This window comes from Taeniopygia guttata, chromosome 5, assembly GCF_048771995.1.
Source record: "Taeniopygia guttata chromosome 5, bTaeGut7.mat, whole genome shotgun sequence".
Taxonomy (NCBI): domain Eukaryota; kingdom Metazoa; phylum Chordata; class Aves; order Passeriformes; family Estrildidae; genus Taeniopygia; species Taeniopygia guttata.
The window spans coordinates 37,161,851-37,177,223 of NC_133030.1; the positions used below are offsets into that span (position 1 = coordinate 37,161,851).

At 34.6% G+C, this 15,373-nt stretch overlaps 1 protein-coding gene across 1 annotated transcript in view; it reads right to left on the reverse strand.

The window, feature by feature from the left end:
* LOC115495539 (uncharacterized) overlaps positions 1–15,373 on the reverse strand; it is a 131,855-nt gene that overhangs the window by 39,929 nt on the left and 76,553 nt on the right. Inside the window, exons 5-6 of the mRNA XM_072930650.1 lie at positions 10,838–14,485; positions 3,864–10,070 (exon numbers count right to left, since the gene is read on the reverse strand). The gene's annotated coding sequence lies outside the window, so the exon portion shown is untranslated. The remainder of the gene's footprint in view (positions 1–3,863; positions 10,071–10,837; positions 14,486–15,373) is intronic.

The following is a 15,373-nucleotide window of genomic DNA, read 5'->3' on the forward strand; positions in this document are numbered from 1 at the left end:
CCTTATGGTTCATATTTAAAATATTGTACATTTATGCATTTCCATCCTGTGGAATCAAGCAATCTCTAAGCAACTGCTTGCAAAGAAAATGGTAGTATATGAAGGGGCTTAAATAAACATATATACCTAAATAATGCTCAATTTATGACACTCATATATAGGTCAAATTAGAAGTAGTGTTTGTCCATTAATAAAGTTCCCTGTTAAAAAAGTGTCCTACAAAACTAATTTATTCCCAAAAGCTGTGATAGCATTTCTGGAGAATTCAAAGATATAAACTAAAGAACATAGTCACAACAGAGTCTCAAAAGGAACCCCTCAAAGAAAAGAAAACCAACAAAAGAGAAAAAAATTAGTTATCTTAGCATTCATGGAAGCTAGGAAATTTGCAGAGAACTTTCTCTGACTCTATTCAACAGGTATGCAGTGTCTATTTCACTCAATCAAATGCCTAGAAATCCATTCAAGGAGCAACCAAAGCACACAGACTACAAAAAGGCCTAGAGGAAGATTTTCTTTTGGAGATAGTGCAGTAAGAAGGGTGTAACTAGCACCCTTTTTTACCAAATCATCGTGTTGGAAGCTTATAACAAGTACAAAATTAGAATGATGAAGGCATTTAATTCATATGACAGACTTGAAAATACATGGCAGTGACTTCCAAAATCAGCAAGGTCACACCTTTCTCAGCTGTGGCCACAGAACTTCTCTCTTGCCTTTAATTTTGCAAAAGTCCCACAAAATTTAAAAGAGAATGAAGAAGCCTTCACAAAAAAGAGATAATTTTGTTTAATGACTGGCCCTTTTCAGATAATAATTTGTGACACAAAGGGTTGTAAAGATGCAAAAGGATCATTTGATACAGATTTTTAAGTTCTTAAGTTTTGCAAAGCTAAGGATTATGACAAAGCCTAGAGACATACACACACACACACTTTCCTCAGTTCTGAACTTCCCCAATGAGAAATTTAACAAAAGAACTCAGTTTTATAAGGGCCAAAATGGAGAAAGAATATTGACCTTAAAATGCCTTTGTCAGGAGTCATCAGAAGGAAAATAAATCTAACACAGAGTTTTTAGGCTGGCACTAGTAAGTAGTTCATTCTCTGGCAATGTAGATATACCTGAGCTGTCAGGCCCCTAGAAAAACATGACCCCACTCAATTTCAATTTATGTTATTTCAAATGATGCTGGGTTTATTTGGTTGAAGTTTCAATTATGTTAATTTCCATTACAGGAAAGTACAAGAGGTGCTCCTAGTAATGATCTAATTAGTCCCTGTCACAAAAAAGTACATTATTTAACAATGATAGTCATAAATACATTAAAGGTGCATTTTATTTTGAGAGGAGAAACATCTCTTCATCTCTAGTTTGGATCTCTTGCAATTTCTCTGAGTATGTAATGATTTTTAATAGGCAAAATGCAATCTTTTTGCTAATATATCAACCATCTAATGAAACATTTAAATATATTACTTACAGGTGGTTACAGTGGGGATTCCTTTCCACTGTAACACATTCCAATGCAGTACTTTCTTTTTTCTAATATACTCTAGAAATTCACAAAACTGTGAATCATTTAAGCCTGGATTGTAATATGACATGTCCTAGTTGCTTCATCATAAATAAACCAGCAGAGTTCAGTTTTTCTGTGGTAGACTTCAATAAGGGTTAAGAATTAACTACACACCATATGCTTTGTATAAGATTCTACACCCAAAAAATTCAACTAGAAATAGGATCTTAGTTCCTCAGTTTCCAGAGCGCCTTTCTGAAATTCAATCTTCAACCACAGGCTTCAACCAAGGTTGCACAGGCTTCTCTTGCACCATGCTATTTCTCCCATAGTTTGTATTTTTCAAGCATTGGAAAGTTTCATATGTTTTACAAGGCTAACTGTTTTAATTACAATGGAAACTGTTTCTAAATCTGTTCATTTCAATAGATGCTATTCTTAGAGTATTTTAGCTGACCTTAAGAATCTTTCACCCTGGTACAGGAAGCAATATACCATAAGTCATAAAACAGCATAAAACTCTAGCATTTGTTGTAAGTTAGAACTATGATTTTCTTCATACTTCTTAGTAGGAAGAATTTTTACAATTGATTTCATGATAATTAAGTTTAAAAAGCAAAATGCAATTTAATGGAATTTAAAATGCTGCACTTACTGGAATACTTTATTTGTCACAAGGTCTAGGGGTTTAGAATTGACTAATAGACAGAGATGATGATAAATCAATGTAGCAGAGTTAATTTCTTAGAGTTGAATTGGATTTAGTCATTCAACCCTCAGAATAATGAAATTGCATGGCCAAATCCTGTGCTTCTCAGAGAATGTAGGGATAAGAGAACTCAGCTATTTTTTTTTTTTTGAGAAAGAGACTATCTAATGGTATTGAAAAAATAAACCTGTGTAAGTCACAGCAGTTTAATTCATCATCTTCCTGTTCCATTGAAATTTCAATTAAAACCACAGTTTATAATGTTCCACACACAGAATTAATTTATTTTATTGGACAATCTAAAAGTATTTGTGACTTGTTAGTGTATGAACTTCAGAATACATCCAGAGAGACGTTGTAAACAATAAATTAGCTGCTTCCCTAAAAAAAAATCCTAAGAATTTCCAAAGTAAAAGTCTTTCAAACACTTCAAAACCCAAGTAAAATATTTTTTTGCCACTAGTAATAATATTTTCATTTTGGTCTTGTATGTAGTTTGCATTAGTGAATCAAAAAAAATCATTATGTGTCTTGCCTTACTCACAGTAGAAACTAATTTTAAATTGAGCCTTAAAATTTCATTATAATGTTTCGTAACTTCCCTGTATGTAGAAGTGTATATGCCTGTTTTATCTTCCAAGTTTACACATTTCTGTCTAATTAGTACAATGAATCCTAGCAGTCAGTTGCACTGTCAGAGCTACTTGTGTTATGCTTTGCCTATTTTTATTTATATTAGTTAAAGACACTCATAATAGAACTCTGGCCAAGCCAAAATAATCCTGCCCTCCACACCCCTGCAGCGCTAACCCAAATCTACACAACCTTTGGCTAGCCAGAACAGATGAGCATGTGAGAAGTTCTGCTGAGTATGATTCAGTGGCACTCTTTTGGGGGATTACTTATGTAAAAAGTGAAACATAAGTGTGTATAATATCCCTCTTCTGTGGACAGCTATAAGGGCCATGGTAGATGAGATGTGAAGAGCTGCTTTAACGAAGAAGGAATCCACGTGGGTGTTTTGGTCATTTAAGGACTCTATGCAAACCTCCCCTGTGTGAAATGCATTTTATACAGCCACCTGCACCCAGTGGGAATCATTTCTGTGTTACAAGGACTGTCATATCTCAGCTCTCCAAGTCACTCCTGTATTAAGTTACATAAGAGGTTTGTAATATATTTTTGGTGAAAGGACACATACTTAACTACAATGGATTTTGTTAGTGATGTTATAATTATACCTTTTTGTAAGCATGCCTGCAAACTTCATATTAAAACTTTTCAGAAGGGCACTTTTTAATGTACTTTATTAGAGCCAGAAACATTTCTACATTATAATAGGAAATGCATCTCTGCTGCAGCCCCTAAGTTTTTGAGGATTTTGCCGGTCAGTGTTTCTTCACTTATCCTAATTGAAAATACTGTAATAAACACATGTAAATAATCAAACACATGCACCAAACACCCTCTAGCCTCAAGTACTACAGGTCAAAATTTTTTGTCATTTATATTTCTATTTCTTTATCCCTAGGCTTTATACTGGAAACTGCATTCCTTCTCATTTGACATGCAGATTATAAAGATTACTCTCTTTCTCCAGCACTTTTTAGATGCCTCCAGTTATGATTTAATTACCTTTATTCCTCCTCTTCTCTTTGGGTTCATAGCCTAGAACAGCCTTGGTAATCAATGCTTTAGAATAAGCCATCAGCTTCCAGTATGAGAAATTCTTATAACTGCACCAGTCTTGGCATACTCTTGAGCACCAGCTTACAAGCAAATGCTGCAACAGATACAAGAAATTAATATGCCTTCATATCCTATTAGGAAACATAAAGCTCAAATATCATATTTCATCCATTTGTGTTCAGGAAATGAGAAGCATCAGTGCATCACACCCATGTGTAATTGTGCACCGCATCCATTATAATTCCTCCATAGATAAATCTTAATAAAACACACACCATCATTCAGGAGTTGCCATGTTACCTGTCTGTGATGTTTCTAGAGTTCAGCTAGCCTTGCCATACACATTCCTGCCACATTACATTCCAAGAATATTTAATTCCCACTCAATAGTTACTTGGGGGAAGGGGAGGAGTGGAATAATAGTTTACAAATAATCCCTTACTAAAAACACCCACTGTGGTTGAAGTTCTTTTCTTCTAGGTGGTATAGAAAAATTTTCCATTTCAAGTAGAGGAGATTACACATAATAGGCCTTTTCTGCCTTTTTGTGTCCATCAGTCAAAGAGGGACTGCAGTTTGTTGAAGTAGGCTGGTTAATGTTCTGCTGTCATTAAAAGAACCATAACAGTGTGATCGTACATTTGGAAAAAACCACAAGCATCTTTGCTATCATTTTCTAAGTGGAAGCTCTGTAACTGCTAGATTCCATCATTACTGCAGCTACTAACACTGAAAATTTGTTAAAGTTGTGTATGGGGATGAATTCATCCAACATCAAGTTTTAATAATTCATTATGAAGTACCTGCTACTAACACAGAAACAGTTCAAGTGCTCAAAAAAGCCTTTCAGATTCTAGGAAAGATGAAAATTTTATTCCTTGGCAAGAATAATTTTTCACCTCAGTCAGGACTGACAGCTGTAATTCCTGTTCCTCAAAGGCAGAGGCAGTAGCATAGCATCCCTGAAGCAAGGAGGAAATTAAATGGACTTTGGCACATGCACATATTTCATAAGATTTGCATGGAAAACTATGATTTTGCCTTTTTGTCTGTACCAATTCCAGCCAGGAAAAGGTTAATATTTTGCAGTAGCTGGGACCCAAATATTATTCAATAACACCTCGAGTCATTTCCTGTGTTGGCAGAAAGGGAATCTCTCTCCCTTTCAAAAGTGTTCCTTCTGGTTGAATAAATGGGCAAAGTGTGGGAGCCATCCCATGTTGTTCTTTGTCCTGGCATCCCAGAATGTGCTGAGCATTTTTGCACATGAATCACTCTCTCTTGTACACTTCTGTTATTCTATTTGTTCTCTTATCTCATTAATGTTTCCAGTAATTTGATCTTATCTAGACTTGTGTTCTTCATAGTTTCCGCCTCCAATTCTCTCCTCTGTGCCGCCACAGCAGAAAGGGGAGGGGAAGGGGGAAAGAACATGCAGAGCTGGGAGAGTGTTCATGGTAGCCCTGAACTGGGGAATACCACAAACCAAACTGTGAGAGAAGATCAGATCCTGGAGGAGTTGGTCATGCTTGGTGCCCTCATCAGCAAAGGTGATAACAAGCACTAGTCTAGATGATCTGCAAGCTCAAAATAATCAGCTGTGTCAAAGTTTGTCAGATCTGACACTTCTCTTATCAAGCGTGAAGCATACCAGCACATTTGTCCTGGAATACACAGAGGAATTTTCTCATATTGATGAACTCATAAAGGTGCTGATGCATACATCAGCAATAATAAATGGGTCAGCATAATAAAATTCTTAGTACTGACAGGGAAACATAATGATGATGCAAAATGCAAACACATTAAAATCATACTATATTGTCCTATCTTAGGTTTTTGCTTCTCTTCACAGAAAACATTAAAGAGAAAGAAAATTTACAACAGTGTATATATTTCAATTAATAAATTTAAAATTTCTTTTCTTCAACATACAATCTTGCCATTCATAGCAAGACAAAATATCATGAAATACTAATGCAACCTTCCTGTATTCACTAGAATTTATTTCTTTTCTATATTTAAACTCATTTTTTGTTGTGATAAGACATACATTCAACACATCCTTCTGCTCTACTGTAGTTTCACAGAACTTATAGTTACTGATGTATTAAATGTAAAAAAATTAGCAATATTTGACATTTAACTTCTTTTGCTTGATCTCAAATTAGTCATATGTTTATTTAATCTACTGAATATACTAATATTCAACCTTGTCATTTTTTCTTTTAAAAACCCTAACCTTGACCACTTTTCCCTAAATAATAGGTAAGGTGAACTGTTCGTTTATTTTCCTATATTTACAGAAAACTCAAAATTCTGAAGTATATTTACACAGAGACAATCAAAACAATCCACAACTGAAGTCCTAGCAATTATTTTAGTGCAAATGTATTATCAAAATTAATTTTAACACGAGCCACTAAAAATGCACCCTTTGTTAAACAGTATGCTTGAGAACAGTAGCTTACAAATTTAGATGAAGAGTGAGGTGACTTCTAAACAAAACTTTTCCAGATTGTCAAGAAAGACTGACTAAAGCCAGAGGGGAAAAAAACATCATTTGAACAATGCTCAGTAAGAACAATTGCATTATTGAATTGCAATTGCATATTGAAGACAAACCTTATTTAAAGTCCCAGTTCAGCCACTACCCCTGACACTGCCAAGCTGTGTGCCCCAGGCTTTCATCTCAGTGTTCATTTAAGGATTAGAAACAGTTTTCAAATAATTTTTTTACTTCTTCATATTCAAAAATAATCAATTTATTTTGGTTTCCTATATGCCTATATGGGCTCTTCATGGACACTACACAAACATTAAAGATCAAAAACATGATTTGGAACACCCTGGAGGCACATTTTAACACAAACAATGTACCTTATTCAAAGTCTTTTTGCCACATTTTTCTAACAATGAACACTGGAAATGTTTACAATTATCACATGTCCTTTCAGCACCACATTTTTTTAACAAGAGAGAAGAAAATGCATCTACTTGTCTTCCTTCACTTTTCTTGCCTTTTTTTCTAATTTTAATGATTTAGGTATTAAATTGACAGGTACTAGTAAACAACACAACTTTAAGCTGGTATTTTATTGTTCACCATTTCAGGAGACTTTTTGGAAGTTTTGGGTGCTGGGATATTTTTTAACATTTCATCAGTCAACACAGTTACCCAGATAAATTACTCAAATACCAAACACACAAATAAATTTATCAGCTGCCCACTTTCAGAACTGGAGTTTTCAGTAACCATTTCTCAGACAAAATCTTAAGGAGTCAAGAATATTGTAAATTATTTTTTCCTTTCACTCAGAAGTTTAATGTCAGTTCTCTTTCAAATGCAGGGGCCAAAAAATTGTCACTACTGGTTTGGGTTTTGCTGTTTCCTTCAGACATATGAGGCTTTTTCTAGTCATGAAAAATATGCCATAATACTTTAGAGATTGTAATTTTAAAACTGTACATACACGAAAATGTCAACAACATTGCTACACAGAACACAACTATGGATACAGTCAGAAAATGCTTATTTTACTGTTTAAAAAAAAAAAAAATGTTGAGATCATAGTGTCTCTTTCCATCTTCAGCTCAAAACTTCATCTTATTCAATTATTATCACATCTGATCAATTTAAAGTGAAATATATTCTCAAAGCCAATTATGTTCCCAAAAGTTTTCTTGAAAATTCTATTAATAGGAAGGAAGAGGATACAATTAATGCTTTCACATTGAAAAAGACTGACGGAACTCTGACATTACACACAACATCAACTGTCTGGTCAAGTAGTTTGAGCCCAATTGCTCGTCATTTAGCATGTACATAACTCAATATTAACTGTCTTATTACACCTCTTGTCCACAAATATTAGCATTACAGCAGTGAGGATGGAAAGTATTCAGATCTATAAAAAGAAGCCATCGTCAGTTGAACTGTTCTTCAAACAGTCTTGTTCAATGCTTACTCCTATACTTAAAAAAAACCAACCTAATATTTAACTTTCCCTGTCAGAACTGTAGATTTAATAAAATATAAAAAAATTCATTTGCAGATACCTTGATATTTTTTAAAAAAATATTTGCAGATACCTTGATATTTTTATGTTGCAGCCAACTGAGGATTTGCTGATAGAGATAAAAGTGTCAGTTACTCTGCAATGCCATAAAATAATAAATGCAGTACATTATACTGGATGTAGAAGGTGATTGATAATTACTTGCCATCCTGTTGTGTAAGTTCCCAAGTCAGTGATTTTTAATAGATACATAAGTGATTCAGCATTCATATTTAGGTACCATGAAGTCCCTGTAGACTTCAAAGTTCACAGATTCCCAGATTTTCAATAATACTATTATTTATTTTTTTCAGAAGTTATTTTGTAACAGCTTGGGGAATTATATAAGTTTCTTTCTAAAAATATATAAGTCTTTCTAAAAATACTGTGATACAGCTGCTTCATGAGCACCTTTGAATTTCCTATTTCATCCAACTGGTTGCTGCAACTGTCACTTAGTAATAAACTTTCTCCAATATTCAATAGTTGTGAAAGTAATTTATTCCATTGAGGAACATTGATGTGCAAAGAAGGGTCAGATTTTAGACATTATCCTAGTAAAATAATCCTAGGGGAAAAAAAAGGGATAGAAGTAGGAAAACAACTACACAAGCATCACTGCAAATAAGGGTTCCACCTATATGCCTGTCAACATTAATATTAACCTCATTGCTACACAAGTTATTTTCCTATAGCAATGAAGTTGGTGTTTGCAGCTATTAATGTATCTGGGGAGTACTTGCCAGTCCTTGTGCAGTCCTGGAAAAGAAAGCCAAAATTATGGAAAATTCTAATTCTTCATAATGCCTCCCAGCATTAATTGCATTTAATAGAGACAATGAAAATTCAGTTCACCTGAATAGGAAAATATGGTGCATTTAAACTTTCCCTTGGTATCCAATCAAAATAAAACATTCTTTATACGATCAGGAAGTTAATTGTGGTCTTAGTTATTTCCAAAGGATCATTGAGGTTGACAGTGACCTCTGGAGATCATCTAGTCTTAGTTCCCTGTTCAAATTAGGATCACTTACAGCTGGCTGCTCAGGAACACAGCCAGTCAGTTTTCAAATATTTCTAGAGATGCTGACAGACTCCACCTCCTCCATCAAACTGTTCAAGTCTTTGACTACCTTCAGAATTAAAAAGTTGTTTCTTAGATTAAAACAGGATTTTCTCTATTTCAATTTGTTCCTATTGTTGAACACAGCACTTCATCTGCAGTCCCACCAGCCCTGAGGGGAAGAATCACCTCCCCTGACCTGTTGTTTACAGTGTTCATATAAACTCAGTACCAGAGCATGTTAAGTCTGCAGCAGGAGGAATCAAGCAAGAATGCTCAATTCATGTACAAGCATTCTAATATTTAGTAACTAAAGTCCTTCCAAGACAATCTGTAACATAACATAATGGATCTCTCATCTGACTCTAATATTCTATGCACCAAATGAAAAAATATCCTTCATATTTGTGGGCTTCCTCTTAGTCACACCTTAAAAGACATTTGCTCCACTGAAAATGTGGATCCAGCATCCAAATTTCTCATTAAAAATACCTCATCAGAATATAAAATAAAAGATTAGCTTGTGATTAATATGTGCTTTTTTTGCCGACAATAAAATTTTATTACGTGGAGTGGAAGCATGGAATAAAAAGTACCTGAATATGAGAAATAAATAAAATGTTATTACTAGGCATTTGCATATCCCTATGACATTTCATGAAAACCTAGCTGCAAGAGGTACAAACAGATAGATGGTACAAAAAAAAACCCCATACAGAGGTCATCATTCCAGCAACCCTTATTCTAAGATGAATTTTAAAAGTTAAATTGCACATTATCCTGACTTCATAAATCTGCATATTAAATACATTATGAATACATTAAATTAATATTTAACCCTGAAATTTCAAAAATTTACCTGTTCTGCAGACTTGAGCTAACATATTAAATTTACAATACTGAAACTGTTTCAAAGGTCCACAAACTGTATTAGCAATAACTTCCAGGTTAAAACTTTATTCTTGCTTGTTCTTGTTCTGCAATAGTGAGGGTATCCAGTCACTGTACTTCATCTCAGCTGGTTCCCAGTGACTTGGGGCAGAAGCAGAACACACAGTTACACAGAGCACAAACTGATTAATATTTAAGATCCAAAGCCTTAAGTGAAATAAAGTGTTTCAGACATGCAGTTGCAGTTTAGAAATGCAGACTGCAACCTGCACTGGCACAGTGATAAATTTGTTTCCTTCTTCCTTCAGTCCTACACATTGCAACGTGCTGGAGTTGAGCAGCCACAACACCATTCCTGCACACTTTGTCCTGGTTTGTGCCTGTCTCCACCCAGAAAACACATGCAGAGCACCACACCAGCAAAGCAAGAGACCTGAGGCCACAAGATGAGCACATTGCCCCGTGCCTTCATGGCAGCAGCAGTGCCATGTTGTGTTACTGCACTTGGGAACCTGATTTCAGCAGTGCTATCTTGACAAGAACAGAGTAAGGCATGGACAGAGATGGGGACAAAGTTACAGGGGGGTCATGATCAGCCATTACTGATCCTGAAATGCTTGTCTCAGCTCTATGATCAGTTAGATAAGATTAAAACATATTTTTCAACTCCTTCCACAACCTAGAGTTCTACTACCACAAAGAGCAAGTAATGAAAAGTAAACAAAATTATGCAATCTTCATTCCTATAACAGAGACAATTCTTTCTGTTTAGAAAATTAAGAAGCATAGACAGTTCTGGTATGTCCCAAAATTATTTCTTTTTGCTTTTCATTCTGAAAGGTCTTATTTATACACACTGGAAAACAATTATATATAACCATTTTGTGTTGTTTGTCACGGGTACTTACAGGTAATCATCAAGAGATGTAGTGTATAAGGCATACACAGAGCTCACAGGCTGGTGGTTCGCATTTAAGTTGGTTCATTCCTGCCAAGCACACATGACAATAATTATTATTTCTAAGTGTGGATGAAGCATTAAAATTGCAGACACAGAGCTCTAAATACCAGGGCTTCCTACAGCTGGTATGTAGGAGACCAAAGGTAGTTGGATGATTGAATGACCAAAGCCAAGTCCTCCATCTTATCTTTTGCTACTTTTTGCCTCTCCCATACATCAACATATGTAGAAATGAAAGCAAGAATATAAATGGTAAGACGAGTAGGAAATGTCAAAATCTGATCTAGCTTTTTATCCTCTCCCAGTAGAAGCCATATAAGAACATTGTTCAGGATGTATCATTGTATTCTGCCTCACATGACCATGAAAGCACCAAGACAGTTATAAGAAAAATTTTCATGGTGCTTTGCCTTAGTCTTTAACATTAACGTTGAAAACCATGAACACCAAATATTACAGAAAAAATATGTTTAAAGAAGGTTCTATGCTAATATTTCTTTAAAATCTTCAAAAACACTATGAAAGTCTTTTCAAAACAAGGCCCTTTCTTCCAGAACAAGCAAAACAAGCCTGAAACACATGTGAGAGATGCTTTGCCAGAATCAAAAATCCCATTGGAACTTTAGATGGGGAATTCTGTTTTAAGTCTGAAAAACCTCACACACTTGAGTGAGTTCTGAGTAAAATGAAATCTTCTGCTTCTGTGTGTATCTATGTGGCTTATCTTTATCAGCCACACCTCACTCTTTGAATTTCATCAAGCTTGAATTAACTGGCATTCCATTAAATGCCTAGGATTTTCAAAGTATTCCCCAATCAGACCACATTAGACTAACCTGGTGTGGTCAAATATGCTCTTCTGTTATTATTTCCACATACTGCACCACTCCACTCCATATTAATTGAGTGATAAACATAAACATAGCCAAATATGAACCCAAACTCCTGCAGTCAGTTAATTAAGCATCTCAACTAAGACCGAAATATGTATGACATTTTGACCTTTGCTATCAAACTTTCCTTCCTTTTTCCTTCATAAAAACAGCACTAATAAAATAATTTTTTTAAAAAATCAATAAGAATAGAGAGAGCTGTAATGTTTTGTACTTCCATTTTATATGCTCCTAACTGCAGCCAGCTGACTGCTATTTTGTGAGTGGGCAGCTGACAGTTCCCTAGCAACAGATTAATTGATTGCAGCTTTAAATCCACCTCCTTCAACTCATTTTTCCTATTCCTCACTTTTGAGTGTATACACACACATCTGCCAAGTAAAAGATAGCACATAGAAATCTAAAGAACAAAGGGAGAAGGATCTGATAGCAATTATTTCCAGGAGTGTTTTAAATTTCAGAAAAAAAATATATTGTAGTGTCAGGATGCAAAACTCATTAAAAATTATTTCAACATACTTTCAGTCATGTTATGTTCATGCTATTCTTTAATAAAGAGATCAATAAATCTTTTCATTCCCTTTCATAGGAATGAACACTGATTAATTCAGTGTTTTTATATATAAAATTTTACCTAACTCGTAATGTCAGAGGCTATAATAGAAAAAAGAAATTTAGAGATAAAAGGCTGAATCTCATAAAATAGGTCCAAGAGTTAATCTCCACTCATATAACAATAATGTCTGCCCTAATAACTTATTATTAAGAAAGCATAGGGAATTTTTGCTGCATTTGTTTTAGAGCTAGCTATCTTCTATATATTTTATCAAAGGGAAATATTTTCAGTGCTAAAATAGTAAATAGGTGTGAAAATGGTCACAGGTAGGTTTCCAGGCCCTAAATCCAGTGATGCTCACCCAAAACCCCTGCTAAACTCAATTTCATAAACTTTCTAGCTGCTGCAGCTTCTGACTTAAATGCTTGACACTTGAGGCAGAAACAAGTATCAGGTTGCTGTTTCAAGTAAATTGTGGGGTCTTAGGTATTATTAAAGAAGAAGAGTGAGTGTAAATTGAGAGCAAGAAGGAATGAGTCCGGGACTGGTAGGGAAAAGAGCTCTAAGGAAAGCTTTGTGTATTGCTTCTCTTATGCTGGAAGCACTCTCTGCAATTTCTCTGGGAAATTGTGATTCCTTCTATTAAGAGAAAATGGAGGGAATTGTCATGTTATTAATCTCCAATAGGCAAGATCAATACATGGCAGTCTCAACGCAGTAATTATTAATCTGAATACAGGGCTCTTCCCCTTTCTAATAGCAGAGATGCCTTTTTGTCTTATGGAAACATGCAAACACACAAGAATGCCAGAGCCATCAAGGTATCCTGGTTTAGGTAGAATTATGGTCTTTTTCTTTCCATTTGAAGTGGTTCAAAGTTTTTTAGTCAGTAGCAAAGCTCAACAATTTCCCTTGCCTGCAAGAACAGTTATGACTTTCTGCTTAAAGAGTTCTGTAAAGCTGATCAGAAACAGGAGAGGTGAATCTGTTTCCTTCCAGTTACTTCAATATTTAAATGAAAAAATTTTCATGTTAAATGTATAAACAGGCCTGGGACCATGGAAATCAATGCTCTGCACTTATATCCATAGCTACTAGACTCCAAGTCAGGCACTGCATACTAAATTTCTGCTTCCCTGATCATCCCCATCACCAGAGACTATATTTCTTGCTGTTATCACTATATCTGTAGAAAACTTAGAATTCTTCACTCTGCAAGGAGGAATTAGTTTTGCAATTTTGGCTTAGGGTAATCTAACATTTAAGTCCATATTAGATCTGTCCTTAAAATATTAAGTTCTGAGACAGACTGAGCTGGAAGAAATTTGAAGCTTTGTAAATTTAATTTGTAAGATACGTAGCAATAGTTTGAACTAACTGCACAACTGCTCACCTACGGGATTTATTCTGAAAGTTTGGCCTAGACATGTGAAAAGTATTTAACTTCAGACATTTTTCCACATGTAAGAAACATAAACATAAGTTTTCAAATGCTAAGCATCTGAAGATAATGCTGTAATGTTTCCCTTCTAATTTAAAGAACCTGCATATAAATCTCTTCCCTACTTGCAACATCCTACCCTTTTTTTCCCTACTCTTATTGACAAAATAAATACATTTTTTAAGTTTTTTTACATTATTCACTGGATGTGACATAAAAGTGACTTGGATACTCATTCTCTTCTTTTTTTTAAGAAAAGGTATTCCCACTGCGAAGCTGCTAGCATGATCTTGGAAGTAAACCTTGGCACATGAATCATAATATTTTCAAACATTTATTTTAGCATCTTGGCAGAGAAGAAACTCCTACAATCACACTGTAGCAAACAAATACATATCATAGATTAGAGATGTATGAAAATAGTAGATAAATGGTCAATGTATTTGATGTACACTGCAAGTGTCTAATTTAAACATAAATTTAGACATTATAGGAGTAATTAGAAAGGATATATATACATGTTACCTACCTTCATTTTAAAATATAGAAGACACATCTTAAGGAGAAAGAATTCCCATACTTACGTTCCATTTCACCCAACAACATAGAATGTTTATCTCTCAAATGGTCCTTATCATAAAAGGAATTAATTAGTTCTAAGATCAATGTGGCATACAAATCAACTCATTTTTATCACTCTCCATTCTGTAAATTGAAAATTAAGAAAAATCATATTGAAGATACAGAGAGACTTCCTGACAGAGGTAGGATGTCTAGAATATTATGTCTACTGCATCTTTTTACCAAAAATTTTAGTCTTAAGTGAAATACTTACACAACATATTTTGACATTTGGAAGTTTGCCCTATATTTTCTGAAGAGCTTCCTTGGCCTTGCATGGAAATTTTGAGCAGAAATTTTATTACCAATATTTCATATATGGAGAAAGGATCTCCTTGAATTTCTGTGAGCCTGCACTACCTGTGATAATTACTTTTTCCAAAAATTACCTCTCATGTGCCAAGCATATTAACTTCTTTTTCTTTACAAGTATCATATTAGTCACATACAGCAAAGAGGAATTTGTGCCTTCATTCCACCACCACCCACCCTGCTCCCTTAAGAGAATCCTTCCTCTTAGATAACTACCATAATCACTGTGCTATTATGCCAGTCATGAACAATTACATATTCTGCCTCCCTAGTCAAATAAATTTTGTAAGTATTTTATGCAAAGCAGACAATCACCAGCTGAAGAAGTTAAGCATGACACACATAGAGGTAGCCTCATTGGACAAAGTTTTAGAGAATTACTCTGTATATTTTATGGCAGAAATTGTTAATTCTTACTGACTTGAAATGTTTGTAAGACAGCCATGTAACTATTTCAATAATTTTAAACCAAGATTCTCTAGGAACTTTCAGTCATGAAATTATATTTGCCTGATTATTGTCATTTTCTGTTTCCATTTTTGTTATAACTTTAAGCCAAATAGTCCATCTGGCATTTTCTCTCACTTGTCATTTTTTAAGTTATAAAAATACAGTATATTTTAAAATTCTAGATAATCAGTTTTATTTTCTCACATAAGT